Source organism: Triturus cristatus, chromosome 3_2, assembly GCF_964204655.1.
Source record: "Triturus cristatus chromosome 3_2, aTriCri1.1, whole genome shotgun sequence".
In the NCBI taxonomy this organism is placed as follows: Eukaryota; Metazoa; Chordata; class Amphibia; order Caudata; family Salamandridae; genus Triturus; species Triturus cristatus.
Window position 1 is genome coordinate 689,509,054 of NC_140584.1, and position 14,100 is coordinate 689,523,153.

Below are 14,100 nucleotides of genomic sequence, written 5' to 3' on the forward strand. Positions count from 1 at the left end.
CCCCTCTCTCTCTCCCGCTCTCCCTCCCTCTGTCTCCCCCCTCTCTGTCTCCCCTTCTCTGTCTCCCCCCTCTGTCTCCCTCCCTCCCTGTCTCCCTCCCTCCCTGTCTCTCTCTCCCTCCCTCTCTCCCCCTCTCTTCGTCACTCTCCTTCTCCGTCTCCCTCCATCCCTCCTTCTCCCCATCTCCCTCCCTCTCAGTCTCCCTCCCTCTGTCTCCCTAGATCTCCGTCTCCCTAGATCTCCGTCTCCCTAGATCTCCGTCTCCCTATATCTCCGTCTCCCTATATCTCCGTCTCCCTATATCTCCGTCTCCCTATATCTCCGTCTCCCTCCCTCTCCCCGGCTCACTCCCTCTCCCCGGCTCACTCCCTCTCCCCGGCTCACTCCCTCTCCCCGGCTCACTCCCTCTCCCCGGCTCACTCCCTCTCCCCGGCTCACTCTCTCTCCCCGGCTCACTCTCTCTCCCCGGCTCACTCTCTCTCCCCGGCTCACTCTCTCTCCCCGGCTCACTCTCTCTCCCCGGCTCACTCCCTCTCCCCACTCCCTCTCCCTGGCTCACTCCCTCTCCCCGGCTCACTCCCTCTCCCCGGCTCACTCCCTCTCCCCGTCTCCCTCCCTCTCCCCGTCTCCCTCCCTCTCCCCGTCTCCCTCCCTCTCCCCGTCTCCCTCCCTCTCCGTCTCCGTCTCCCTCCCTCTCCGTCTCCCTCCCTCTCCGTCTCCCTCCCTCTCTGTCTCCCTCCCTCTCCGTCTCCCTCCCTCTCCGTCTCCCTCCATCTCCGTCTCCCTCCCTCTCCCCGTCTCCCTCCCTCTCCCCGTCTCCCTCCCTCTCCCCGTCTCCCTTCCTCTCCCCGTCTCCCTTCCTCTCCCCGTCTCCCTCTCTCTCCCCGTCTCCCTTTCTCTCTCTCTCTGTCGCCCTCCCTCTCCGTCTGTCTCTCCGTCTGTCTCTTTGCCTCTCTGTCTGTCTCTGCCTCTATCTGTCTGTCCCTGTCTCTGCCTATCTGTCTCTGTCTGTCCCTGTCTCTGTTAGTCTCTATCTCTATCTGTCTGTCTGTTTCTGTCTCTCCCTACTGCCCTCTGTCACCCTCTGTCCCCTTGCCTGACTCTCACACCCTGCTGTTCTCTTGTCATTCTTTGTCACCTCTTCCCCCCCCCCCCCCCCTTCGCTTGTGTGGCAGCTGAGGCAGCTTCCCTTCCAGGGCACACACAGAGCCCCACCCGAGTACTTCACAGGTCTTTAAGAGATCATTTACATGATAACGAGGCTTTGTTGTATTTCACCTCTTAGCGCCCCAGCAGCTCCACTCGGACTATCGCTTGAATCCCCGGCCCCCACAGAGCTGAGTCTGTGTTTGCTGACACTGTTAAAAAAAAAACACCGGTACGATGTCGGCAAGGTCCGCGGGCCGCCAAGAAAGGCTTGCCGGGCCGCACTATGAGTACCCCTGCTCTAACCAAACATTCCTCAGCTTTGTAAACTCCCCAGATGCCAGACTGGGTCCGGTAACCTTTCTTCAGCAGTGCTCCTGCGTGCCACTAGGTGGTGCTGTGCGGCTCCACGTTGCCTCCAAACCACTCTAGAGGTGACGGGGCAGAAGTGCATATTAACTTCACCCTTGCGTTGATGTCAGTTTCTTATTTGTTCCCTTTCTGCACCCTCAGACGCAAAGCATTAACAAATGTTGGTACCAGTCTGCTGAATATTAACTTGTGACTTTTTTGGGATGTGAAGAAAGAGGCCACTCCACAGAACTGTGAGAAGGAGAGCAGTGAGGAAGCTGCGGTTCAATAGATTATTCACAGGGATGTGGATGGCTAATCACCTGTGCCACCACCGTGCCGGAGCCACTAACACCCACGATGCTGCTGTTTGGAGGGTGCTAATCGACTGAGGAGCTGAAGGGGAGCGCAATGTTGTTAATGACCTTAACCGGAGGTCCAGGGTGCAACAATTATAGATGGATTGCGGCTCGACGCTTCAGAGAGAGGCAGCTCTCAAGATGGCGCCACCTGCATTCTCCCTTTGCCTGGCAGCTGCAGTGGAGGGACCGTGTCACAGGGAAAGATTGCATGAGCTGTTTTTCAGCTAATTTTTAGACTAGATGAGTCATTGATTTTCTAGATTCACCCCATGGCCCCTTGTTGCCTCTGGAACAAATGTGCCAAAGCGCTTATGATGCATCGCATGCTACTCGTTATCTAACATGGCTGAATGCCTCTAACCATGCCTCCTAGATTTGTACTTTGTTCCTCAGGACTAGTCATACAAGTTACTTACCTTTGGCAACGTAATATCTGGTAGAGACACAATCTAGCTGAAAATTCCTTAACTTGTGAATTCCACCCAGGTATCAGACTGGATATGGAAATTTTTCAGCAATACCTCTGCCTGCCCGGGGGCGGCGCTGTACGGCTACACCATGACATCGTCTCTGGATGGGATGTCAGCAGTGACATATAAGTCCTCACCAACGAGCGGACGTTAGTTTCATCTGTGGAACCTTCCGCGCCAGAACACGGAGCCACTATAGAAACTGGTTGTGGAAATAGTGTGCCAGAGAGAACAAAAATCTTTGAAACATTAATAAAGAAGAAACATCAAATGGTATGTTAATACCAGACATGGATTTTTAAAGAAAACCCCCAAAAGAATAAATGAAGCACAGAGCTACGTGAAACCCTGCACCTTGGGGAATAACCAGCATGCAAGTGAATAAAAAAATCGTATACTCTTAAGACCATTAAACAATGGTAATAAATGGCATGGTAATATCAAAATAAAACCTATAAAAACAACACCAAACTGATTGTTAAATCACACCATTATGTGAGATAGCGACAGTGCTAATACAAAGTATGATGATACTAGACAAAGACTTTTAAAGAACAAACCAAATGAATCACCACCGCTCACTAGTGTTTAATCCAGTGTAAAACAGAAAACACTCTCCACTCTACCGATCACCCACCTTTGGAAATGGATGGTATGGCAACATCTAAACAAAACCTATGTGGCAAGACCAAGTGGTTATGTTGAGTCCCAACCTTAGTTGAGACAGTGATCACCAGTATATAAAATAAGTACTGAAAAAGGTATATCATAGGTCGTTCGCAGAGTGGGGAGAATGGGCAGGGCATTAAGGAATCTGCGGCTAGACTGTGTTTCTACCAAATATTACAATACCAAAGGTAAGTAACTCGTACATCTGATAGAGACATTTAGCTGCAGATTTGTTAACTTGTGAATTAAATTCCATAGCTATACCTCCCTGAAGGAGGATCCACAAACTAAACCTACAAAAGCTCTCAAAGACAACCAGCCGGTCATAACTAACAACCGACCACATGCATGTAGAAATAGCAGAACAAGAGCTTGGCTCTTAATAGAATCCATGATCGCTGTCACAGAACCTATAAAACAACCCTACAGGCCTGAAAGAATCGGGCCTTGAGAGAAAAGGGGGTAAATCTCTAAAAACCATCTGACAGTTATCAAATCTTATCCTCTATCCCCCAAGGGGGGAAAAAAAGTTGTTGACCAAAAATGCCAAGTGCAAGACAAAAGCCATACAAACTGCATTATTTACTAAACTAGATAAATATCAGAAAAATAACTGTCCTGATAAAATGCAAAAAGAAGGACTCATAACACTTTCACATTATACCAAGATGAATGAACATCAATGCAAAACTGGAGACATAATCCGTACACCAAGAGGGATGAACAATAATACCTCCAAGGTATGAAGAATTTTGTTTGAACAAAATGATGACTCGAAGATTACATAAAGCACTGTAAACAAGATAAAATGGAGCCAAACAGATTTGACTTTCGTATAGGTATTCATCAGTTTTGCCACAAAGATGTAAATATGGACTTCCAGAGACTCCGAGTGGCCAAACAAGCAACCCACAGAATTTCGTTGTCCAATGTCTACCGCCGGACCCCAAGGATCTTCAAAGCTTGCCCTTGCATGGCCTTCAGTGCCATGGTCCGACAGTCTGAATATGACGTTGAGTCATAGACATGCTTGAGACACTAAGGCAAACGAGAAAAGAGAAGCAACCACATCTCACATTAAAAACATCTTCCTGTTTTTTTTTAAATATCAAAGACCAAATATGGGTAACACATATGCACACAGTCATTTACACTCTATATACATAATAGCTAAAGAGAACCGAGAAATCAGTCCAAAATCACTTTACTATTAGCACAGCAAAACATTCAAAAGAAACCACATATAAGAATGAATCTTTTCCAGCAAAATGCACATACAACCACACTTGCGATACAAAAATAAAATTGATCATAAGTCCAACAAGGATATATATAAATCCTATATATCCTTGTTGGACTTACAATTAAATTTCATGTGAATATATATACATATGAGAGAGAGAGATAGATATATATCATTACACTTCTTCAGGAAGCAACAGCCAAGATTTCTCAAGGACAGATAAATACAGAGAAAATTTGATACATACCTGAAGAACAAAGGTACTATCCAACCGTCAGACAGAAATAACATATGCCAAAAACTCTGTAGTAGAATAACAGGAAGAGCTTTCTATAAAGCCTAACAACCTTCTACCCTGGAATGCACGACTGAAGACTGTTGCAGACACTGCCTACTAGACAGTTTAAGACACAGAGTTTACACAGCCATGTTCCACATTTGAACAAAGGAATTACCTATAACCTCCCACAAAGGAGGAAGCCACTAGCTTGTGTATTCTAAAGAATACAACCATAAACTCCGAATTTACCAGCACAAGTCTTCAAAAATTGAAGCACTTATAATAAATATGCAGTCTGCTCAAGAAGAGAAAACGAACTGATTACCCTTGCTAAGAAAAACCAGAGGGGCCTGTAAATGTAACAGAACCCCAAAAAGGGTATACAAGAGAAAAAGAACAGCTATTAGCTCATAACAATAGCCCTTAAAAGAGCATATAATGGAGACCAAGAAGGACTAAGCTGTACAGCCAAGAGATGCCCACACAAGAAAAGGTAATCAGATAAAACTATTTAATAGCTAACAATTAGACTAAGTGAGTAGTACACCTTAAAAGCTATACAATAGCAAACCAATAATCCATGTAGAGTCAGACGTATCTCCAAAAAAGGGTATGAAATTGTGAGATTAAACTCCTCATCAGAGTAATATAAAAGAACAAACCAGTTACACAGCTGCAAAGACAATCCAGAGATTATTATAGTCAAATTCAGAGCCAAACACTCTCGCAGTAAGAAAGAAGTAGTGCTTAATACTTCAACACCACAAAGTGCAACAACAGCAGAGCCAGGATTTAAATCCTTAAACCTAAAGATACACGACCGTGGTCATATAAAAGAGATAGAAAAAGACCTGAAAAGGCGATACTACAAGAGACTAGCCATGAGGTGCTGTATCGCTGAAATGCATGGTTGTCAAATAAACACATTCATAGGTCATATCTTTCAAACTCTCCTGAACATTATCGGGGAATTTTGACTCATGCAACCAAGCGTGTTTGCGAAGAGCAACAGACTGAGCCATGGCTCTTCCAATAGAATCTGTGGTGTCCTTTGCCGACTTAATATTAAACTTTTTCATCTCAGGGACATCTTGCGCAAGCTGAAAGAGTTCAGGCCTGACCCCTTGATGGAAGCAGATGGGTGATAGAGTCCCATAAAGCATATGAAGCCCTGCCTAAGACACAAGACATGTTCAACGATTTCAAGGCCGAACTAGCAGAAGCAATGATGTTCCGGCCACACAGATCCAACCACTTAGATTCTCTACCTGATGAAAGTAAAGGAGAGACATCTGGATTCGGCAAAGTCGTAGCAGCTTGCACGACAAACCCGTTATCAGTAGGGTGTCAAGAAAGACCGACAGGATCATTCGGAGCAGGACGATAGACATGAGAAATCGCACGATCAACAGAGACTCCGGTCACTGGCCTCGTCCAAGTTCCCAGAAGAATCATACAGAGGGCCTTTATCTCTCATTAATAATGATGCAAAACCTCTGGCCAAAATATTATCTAACAGACTTAGTTTGCTAATGGAAAAGTTGGTGCTACCAGATCATGCAGGCTTTATCCCTGGTAGAGCAACATCTCACGATCTTCATACCCTCTTTTCCATTGTACAAAACATTGACCCGGAATTGGCAATGGTGGCGGTCTTTCTAGACGCCACGAAAGCCTTTTATTCAGTAGAATGGGATTACCTATTAGGGATACTGCAACTCACGGAGCTGCTTATAGGCTTCCTTGTCTGGATAAAACTCTTATATAACTCTCCGGAAGACAGAGTTCTGATCAACAGATAGACATCGCCACCCTTTTTCATCACGAGGGGCACGCGGCAGGTATGCCCGCTATCTCCCTTACTGTTTGCGCTAGCCACTGAGGCCCTGGTGGCCGAATTGAGACATCACCATCAGGAAGGAGCACTGAGATGCCCTTTGAGACATATGCTCATTTCCTTTTACGCAGGTGAAGTAACTCTATACCTCAAAGATCTACAACAGAACTTAAATCCTATTCTGAGAGAGTTCAGGAATACACATTAAATTGGGGGAAATCTCAACTCTTCCAACTCACAGCTGCTGTGACACCCATTCCACTTGATTTTCCTATTGGATGGTCTGATTCTGGGGTGAAATACCTGGGTATAAAAGTCGCGACGGACGGACCAGAGCTAATGCGTCTTAATTACGAAACCGCATTGGCAAATATCACAAGTTGTGTTACACGCTGGATTGCATTGCCTTTATCTCTCGCAGGGAGAAGCTCTTGAATAGAGATTCTTCCTAAGTTATTGTATTTATTTCCGATTATACCATAGTACCAGGTAGACATTTCTTTGCTGCCCTAAGGACAGAATTGATTAGGCTGACATGGAGGGGCAAACAACCGAGGCTAAAATGGGAAACAATTATCAGGCCTTATTCTCAAGGAGGCTTCAATGTCCCAAATTTGGAGTATTACTATATATGCGCCCAAGCTCACTACGCGAGTTACTGGTTTCCCCACCCAAGTATATACCACAGGTGGCAGTGGAACAATAGCTTGCAGACCAGATTCAGCTGATGGGAGTGATACATACCACACCTAGAGCCCGCAAGAAAAACTGTCTGACTGTAACATGTACGATAAATGCGTGGAAGAGCATAGCTGATACACTAAAAGCCCCAATGGTATATTCGCCCCACCTTCCATTAGTGTACCACCCACATATACACGCAATTCAGGAAACAAGTTTCAAACAAGTCATGAAAAAAAAAACATACCATGCTGGGGAAACTTGTACAAAGATGGGAAATTCCGCACACTAGAACAGTTTTTTAACAATTTAGAGCCCACTCCCATGGATATATTTCTATATGTACGACTAAGACAAGGCATTAGGGAAAACACACCCTCCTTCCCGCTGGAACCTCCGACATTGTCACCGCTACATATATTATAGCAATCTGAGAGACCCGCACATATGGTCTCATCTTTATATCATACTATTCAATTCACTAAGGTGTTAGATAAGTGTGCTGCACGAGGACAGTGGGACAGGGAGCTCGGTGTCGCAATAACAAACAAATAGTGGCAAAATTGTTGCATACAAACAGAGCAGGTGGTTGCAAGTAGTCGCTTACGGATTATCCATTTTAAATTTCTACATCGTAATTATTACAAGCATGTCAAAACCTACAGATATAATCTTAGAGATAATGATCGATGTGTCTGATGTGGCGTGGAAGAGGCCGACTTTTTACACCTGGCCTGGAGCTGTAGTAGCATAAGTCAGTACTGGCAACAAGTGTTTGCGGCATTGACGCAAATTATGTTGGTGCCTATAGCAGTTTCCCCAAAAGTAGCGCTACTAGGATACACTGAACATATTGAAGCAGGGTATAGAAAATATGTGTCATTTGGGCTTCTGCCTGAAAAGCATCAGAGAGGCATGCAAGTGGGGATGAGGCAAAGCCCCTAAGTTTAAGGAGTGGATCAGAGATCTCCTATTTTGTCAGGAACAAACTCTTGCCTATGCAGAGTTACTTCCACTTACCTCCTGTCTGAAAGACATATGGTATCCTCTTAAAGAATACTTATTATCCCACCCAATGGAAGTTACAAGGGACCAAGGGTCACGATGAAGGAGGAGATATGGATATAGGATGGGGCACCTGATGAGAGAAGACAAGGGATGTACATACAGGGGGGAATACAAGATTGGGTTTATCGTACCTTCAATGCGAAGGGTTGAAGAACAAGTTACTTACCTTCGGTAACGATGTATCTGTAAGAAACATTAGTTAGTTAGATTCCTCACCTTAGAATATCCCCAGGCGTCAGACTGGATCCGGAAGATTTTTCGTCTGCAATACCCCTTGCGCGTCGCTAGGCGTCGTCTGCGGCTCCGCGTCCGTCGTCGGCGTCGTGCGCCGGAATGACGTCGTCGGAGTACTTAGACGCCGCCCTCGCGCGCTGACGTCAGTTCTTGTACATAGCTTTCCGCGCCAGGAACGCAGAGCCATGCAAAGACCGACACTGGTGCCAAAAATAAAATCTAGGGGCCTGAAAAGGACAACCTTAACCCTAGATGTCAGTTCGCAGAACGGGGAGGATGGGTGGGTCGGTGAGGAATCTAACTAACTAATGTTTCTTACAGATACATCGTTACCGAAGGTAAGTAACTTGTCATCTGAAAGAAACACGTTAGTTAGATTCCTCACCTTAGAATAGATACCCAAGCAATACCGTCCCCGGTGGTGGGTCTGCGAACCAAGATCACACCAGAAAGTCCTGGAGGACAGAACGGCCAAAGAAGCCATCCCTCCGGACTTGGCTGTCAAGGCAATAATGCCTGGCAAACGTGTGTAGCGAAGCCCACGTTGCCGCCTGACAGATGTCCTGCAAAGGGACACCCCGTCCCAAAGCAGTAGTAGCCGCCGTGGCCCGAGTAGAATGGGCGCGCAGCCCAACAGGAGGGTCCTTTTTTGCCAAGGAGTAACAAATTTTGATGCACAAAACGACCCACCGAGAGATGGTCCGTTTGTGCACAGCTTTCCCCTTCTTAGCACCCACGTATCCAACGAAAAGTTGGTCGTCCACCCGGAACTGCTTTGTGTGGTCCAGATAAAAGGAGAGCGCACGTTTCGGGTCCAGACGGTGGAGCCTCTCTTCCTCTTTGGAAGGATGCGGAGGCGGAAAGAAGGTGGGCAAGGTGACAGACTGCCCAAGATGAAATGGAGTCACCACTTTCGGAAGAAAGGAGGGACGAGGCCGAAGGACAACCTTGTCTGGATGAACCGAGAGAAAAGGAGGCTTTGAAGATAAAGCCTGGAGCTCACTCACCCGTCTAGCCGAGGTGATGGCTACCAGAAAAGCAGTCTTAAGCGTCAGCAGACGAAGAGGACAGTTATGAAGAGGCTCAAAGGGAGCGCACATTAGAAATGTGAGAACAAGATTCAAGTCCCACTGAGGCATTACAAAAGGGACAGGAGGGAACGTGTGAGTAATGCCCTTTAGAAAGCGTGTAACTACAGGGGACTTGAAAAGAGAAGGCTGATCAGGAAGCCGCAAGAAGGCAGAGATGGCAGCAAGATAACCTTTCAGGGTGCCCAGGGCAGAGCCCTGCCGGGCCAAAGAAAGAAGAAAGAGGAGAACCTCAGAAAGAGGGGCGGAAAGGGGATCCACAGCCTTTGCTGTGCACCATGCCACAAATTTGTTCCACCGGCAGGCGTATACCGTCTTTGTGGAGGGACGCCTGGCTGCCAGAATGATATCACAGACTTCAGGAGGCAAGTCAAATGGCATCAACTGCCGCCGCTCAATCTCCACGCATGGAGGTGGAGGCTGGACAGGTTCGGGTGGAGGACCGTCCCCTGCTGCTGCGACAGAAGATCCTCCCGAAGGGGCAGACGTATCGGAGGATCGGTCAACATACTGAGTAGCTCGGGATACCAGTACCTTCGTGCCCAATCCGGAGCCACCAAGATGACTTGGGCCCGGTCGTGCCTGATCTTCTTCAGCACTCTGGGCAGAAGTGGTATAGGCGGAAAGGCGTACAACAGACCGCAACTCCACTCGTGACAAAAAGCGTCGCCGAGCGAGTGCCGCCTTGGAAATTCCAACGCGCAGAACTGCTGACATTGCGCGTTCTCTTCGGTGGCGAATAGATCTAACCAAGGCTCTCCCCACTGCTGAAAGAGACCTTGCGCCACTTCGGAGTTCAGACGCCATTCGTGATCCATCATGCACCGGCGGCTGAGTTCGTCTGCTCTGGCATTCAGAGAGCCCGCCAGATGTTGAACCACTAGGGTGACGCCCTGGTGTTCCAGCCACGTCCAGAGGCGCAGAGCCTCCTCACAAAGGGTCCACGACCCCACCCCGCCCTGTTTGTTGCAATACCACATGGCGGTGGTGTTGTCCGTGCACGACACTTCCCCTGACAGAGGGGAGAAAGGCTTTCAGTGCAAGTCGGATCGCTCTCAACTCCAACAGGTTGATGTGGAGACTAGACTCCGCCGGAGAACAGAGGTCTCTGATCTCTGCCTCTCCCATATGGCCACTCCATCCCAGGAGGGACGCATCCGTCACTACGACATGCTCCGGTTGGGGAAGGGAGAGGCTCTTGCCCTTGACCCAATCGCGGTCCGTGAGCCACCACTGCAACCTCCGAGATCAAGACATGGTCGGACAGGTTGCCGTGATGCTGGGCCCCCTGAAACTTCAGGTCCCACTGCAGAGCCCGCATGCGTCGCCTGGCGTGATGCACTAGTAGGATGCAGGAGGCCATCAGCCCCAGAAGCCGCAACACTAGCCTGACCGAAACCCAGGATAGAGGCCGAAAGATGGGAATCAGGGCCTGAATATCCCGGACCCGCTGTTCCGGCGGATAGACCCGGAACTGCGCCGAATCGAGAACCGCTCCGATGAAGAGGAGCTTCTGAGAGGGACTCAGGTGTGACTTCGGCACGTTGATGGAAAATCCCAGCAAATGCAGGAGATCCGCCGTAGTCTGGAGGTGGGAGACGACTGTCTGGGGCGAGCCCGCCTTCAACAACCAGTCGTCGAGATAGGGGAAGACTGGAACCCCTGCTCTGCGCAGATGAGCTGCGACCACCGCCATCACTTTCGTGAACACCCGAGGGGCACTGGTGAGGCCGAAGGGGAGCACGGTAAACTGAAAGTGCTCTTGGCCCACCGTGAACCGCAGGTAACGCCGGTGGGCCGGCAGGACGGGGATGTGGAAATATGCGTCCTGCAAGTCCAATGCTACCATCCAGTCTCCAGGGTCTAGGGCAGCCAGAACCTGAGCTAAAGTGAGCATCTTGAACCGGTCCTTCCGGAGGAAGGCATTGACGTTCCGGAGGTCCAAGATAGGGCGTAGGCCCCCTTTGCCCTTCTTGGGAACCAGAAAGTAGTGGGAATAACAACCACGACCTACTTCTGGGCTCGGAACGCGCTCGACGGCCCCCTTGGCCAAGAGGGCCGAAACTTCCTCGTGGAGAAGATTCAAATGATCCCCCGAGATACGGTGGTGCTGCGGTGGCATGGCTGGAGGGGTCGTCTCGAAGAAGAGGGAGTAGCCCCTTCGGACGATTTGCAGCACCCACCTGTCCGATGTGATGGACCACCAGTGGAGCAGGTGATGGCGAACTCTGCCGCCCACTGGCGTGGAATGGGCCTGAAAGCTCGGACTAGGAAGGCTTTGAGGCGGATGCTGCCGGGGTGGATGTGGGCTGACCGCGTCGTCCTCCAGAACCGCCTCGGCGGAAACCACGTCCGCGACCGCGCGCAGGTTGGTTCTGCGGCTGGTGGCTAGGCGTACGTGAGGAGGCACCCCTTCCTTGGCCACGAAAGGGGCGAAAGGCGGAAGTTTGCGACCGCGGGGCCGAGAGGCCCAAGGACTTGGCCGTAGCCCGGGAGTCCTTAAAGCGATTCAGCGCACTGTCCGCTTTCTCGCCGAACAGGCGAGTGCCATCAAAGGGCACAGCAGCCAGGCGTGACGTCTAAGCGCCACTGAGGTAGAAATCGCCCTACACATCTGATAGCATGTCGTGCTGCATCCCTCCCATCGGCCAGAGCCTGGGTAAGTCGTGTCTGGACCTCCTCCAGACACAGGGGCAGCACGTCCTCCACCGTATCCCACAGAGAGTGGGAATAACGGTCCAAGAGACAGGTGGTGTTCAAAGACCGCAGGCCCAAACTAAGGGAGGAGAACAGCTTTTTGCCGAACTGTTCCAGTCTCTTGGAATCCCGGTCCGGCAGAGCGGTCGGGAAGGAGGATTGGGAGGTAGAGACCTGGATAACCAGGCTCTCGGGGGTAGGGTGTTGGGACAAAAAACTGGGGTCGCCCGGAGCAGGACGGTGGCGCCTGGCGACGTTCCTGTCCACAGGAGGGACTGTGGAGGGCTTGGACCAGGTGCCCTGCAGAACGTCAGTGAGGGCCTCATTGAAGGGCAGCAGAGGCTCAGTGGAGCTTGCTGCAGACTGAAGCACCTCAGTGAGGACGTTAGTCCTCACAGCCACGGCAGGTAGCTCGAGCCCAAGGGCTGCGGCCGCCTTGCGCAGCACCACAGAGAAAGCAGCACCCTCCTCCGAAGCCACAGTCGGAGGAGAGATGAATCCAGTGTCTGGAGAGGTATCCAGACCACTGGCCTCCCCCAGTTCATCTGCCCAGTCCTGTGACAGTTGAGCCTGAGCGGCCATAGGATCCTCGGATCCCTCCCATTCGCCCCCATCATCCGATTCCTGGTATGCAGGAGGAAGGATCGGAGCCGGGCGATAGACAAAATGTGTCTCCAGCGGCGCAGACCGCGGCGTCCATCGACGCCGTAACGGCGCCGGGCCCGGACCGGGGCTGAAACGGGGCTCGACGCCGAGCGGAGCCGGCGTCGGGGGTGGAACCGGTGTCGACGCCGGCGGAGGAGGCGTGACGAGGTCGACCGGCGTCGGCGGGGACTCGGGAACGGGTCCCTCGGGCGCTTGCGGCGTCGAGGCCGGAGCCGTCGACGGCAAGGTTGCCCAGTCGGGTCCGCGGGGCCCGAAGGCGCGCCAGCGGGCGTCGACGGCAGAGCCAGGTTCCTCATGGCCGAGAGGAAGGCACTGACTTCCGCCGGCGTCGCGTCAGTCCCAGGGACCGGCGGGTATGGGGACTTGCGCGGCGCCTCTGCTGGAGCCGCGGGGGTGGAACCACCCTGACCCTCGGCCGAGTCACGCGACCGGCGAGGGGAGTCCGAAGAGCGGTGTCGCCTCTTGGACTTCTTGGAGTGCTTCGACTTACCCGAAGACTTGGAGCCAGACGATCGATGATGACGTCGGCTGCGGCTCCGCGACCGATCCTTGGACCTCCTCCTGGACCGGGATCGAGAGGGGCGCGGAGCCGAGTGGCGAAGCTCGAGAAGCTTACGGGACCGCTCCCGTCTAGCCTTCGAGGTCAGGGCCTTGCAGTCCGCACACGACGCCACGTCGTGGTCGAGGCCCAAGCAGTAAAGGCACCGGCGGTGATGGTCTGTAACCGACATCAAGCGGCTGCAGTCAGCACAGGCTTTAAAACCAGGCATCCTACCGGCACCGGAGTCGAGACAAGATCAAAAAGAATCGAAAAAAGTTAGTCAAAAAGTGACTAAAGGGGTAGCTCTCCCGGATCTGCGCTTACTGGCGCGGAAAAAAGAACTGACGTCAGCGCGCGAGGGCAGCGTCTAAGTACTCCGACGACGTCATTCCGGCGCACGACGCCGACGACGGACGCAGAGCCGCAGACGACGCCTAGCGACGCGCAAGGGGTATTGCTGACGAAAAATCTTCCGGATCCAGTCTGACGCCTGGGGATATTCTAAGGTGAGGAATCTAACTAACGTGTTTCTTTCAGATATACGACATATGTAAGAATGGTTTGAGAGACCTGTATGAGACCAGGGAACAAACATTTATATACATGTTATAAATGGAGTTATCCATTTGAATGCATTACAAAATATGGTATATGTTGCTACTATATATGGAGAGATGGAAATGTAACTGCCTGATACTGGAAACAGCAAACGTTTAATGCATATATGTGATACAAGAGTATATTTCTGCTGATGTACCTGTGTTAAA

The 14,100-nt window shown here is 50.6% G+C and overlaps 1 protein-coding gene across 1 annotated transcript in view; it reads right to left on the reverse strand.

Annotated features, from left to right (window-relative positions):
* VPS8 (VPS8 subunit of CORVET complex) overlaps positions 1-14,100 on the reverse strand; it is a 1,789,524-nt gene that overhangs the window by 446,147 nt on the left and 1,329,277 nt on the right. The window lies entirely within an intron of this gene.